We start from the raw sequence: 1941 nt of genomic DNA, 5'->3' as shown, positions 1-1941 counted from the left end.
CCCCCCCCCCCCCAACCTCTAAACTCGCATTGCGTTAATCAAAAGTGCTGCCGCAGACGAACAAATAATATGAGAAAACGTAGGCGCAAGATTCATCGGATTTTCCATACCAGCTATAAAGGAATATAAATGGCGGTTATAAAATTATCATTGCAATCAATATGGGTTTTCTGTTTCGGAATGCATGATGTGTAAAGTCTAGCAAATGCCAAAGACGACAAATTAATCATAAAATCGATGAGTGCCGACAACGTGTGCAGGACAGGTTGTGAACGTCCTCCACACAGATTGAAGCAGGTCTGAGTGACCCTTTCCTTACAGATTAAGAGTAAAAAGGATTTCTAGCCAATTCCACAAACATTTTTCGTCAAAACAATATCGATTCTGTCAATTACCTCTGAAGCATCATCGCAAATATTGGAGATCTCCCGTTTGCCTGGAAAATGTCTGCGATATGTACCGACCGCGCCAAAATTGTATTCCATGACGTTGTCAACTTCTTCTACATTGTGGAAGTTTACGTGTCTTTATTCTTAATTAATCAACACTTATGTGAACCAGAAGATCTTACATTTTGACAAGGGTCTTAAATAGTATGAACTTATTTATATAGTACTGATGTTCTTCATGTTCGGGTGTATTTAAAAAAAAAAAAAATGATTAGTTTAAGTGGCTTGTAACTTTCAGTTATTGGCAAGTATTTTAGATGTAGGTATCATCAACATAATTTAGATCATTAAGGAAGATGGATACAAAGTTCCAGAAGAAGAACGAATTAACAATTCTACCCCCATGCAAATCGAACACATTGTCATGTTTCTGTGTACGACGATTAAGCATCTAACCGCCACACTACAGATATCAGTAGTAGTCAAGACTTGCAAAAATGTTCAATAACTTCTACACAAAATAGACAGATTATCTTTACAACAGAAGGGCAGATGAGGACGTGGGTTAAGGTGCCTCGAACTCCAGACAACGTTAAATGTGTATCCAATGTCAGCTTACCATTTTCCACAAATCCAGCCTAATCAGCCTAGGGGGAAAAACCCTAAACAAAGACACGTCCCAAAGCCTGTTCGTCCAAAAGAAAATGTCTTCCCAAAAAAGTGCTTTTGCCAGATTTCTCGGGACTCGGCCATCAACTTGATGCCATGTAAAATTTGAAAAACAATGAAAATTCGGCACGTCTTAAGATGGGCTCAATTTATTGGTGAGTGAGAAATATTACGTTTATGATGCCACCGAATAAACAAGGTAGAGCTTGACAGGGCTTTTTATTTTATTAAATTGGATCAACCCCTTTTAGTACACTATTTAATCATTCCCAGTATTATGGTGTTAATAGTTAGAGAAGAATGAATGAGTCCGGAAAAGTATAGAGAAAATATTAAATAAACAAGTTTAATTATAATTCCACACTTTCGTTCAGAAGCTCTTCAATAAGCTTCCTCTCCTGATGTGAAACATTAAGGTTATTTCTCCCCCACAGCCCACAATACCACACTCTCACCATAAAAAGCAAAGAAAGCGATGGGGGAAAATGCAAAGTGTATATTTTAACAAAAAAGTGTACCGGTAAAACGCCTCCTCCCCCACCCCCGAAACAGCAGGAACAACAATGGGCTCTTTTAAATCTTAAAGCATAATTAAAAGCCAAAACAGAACAAAAATCAAAACTGCTGCTGTTGAAGTTAATATATTATGATGATTTGGGAATATTCGTTTTTTTTAAATAATTGATTTGTTACAGCAGTATGAGAAAACAGTCATCTTAAAATCTGAAGGGCTGAGTTCAATCTCTTTAGAATCTCCTGTAAGTTTTCGTGTCATTGTTGAGATCCAGACTCAGTCTCTCACTTGGAACAATGCCTTTGCGAAAATAACATATCCATTCAACGACCATTTATATGTGTGCGTCTATGCTTATAATAATAATAA

This window comes from Aplysia californica, unplaced genomic scaffold (genome assembly GCF_000002075.1).
Source record: "Aplysia californica isolate F4 #8 unplaced genomic scaffold, AplCal3.0 scaffold00157, whole genome shotgun sequence".
NCBI classification, from domain to species: Eukaryota; Metazoa; Mollusca; class Gastropoda; order Aplysiida; family Aplysiidae; genus Aplysia; species Aplysia californica.
Note: the sequence above shows the minus strand (reverse complement) of the source record.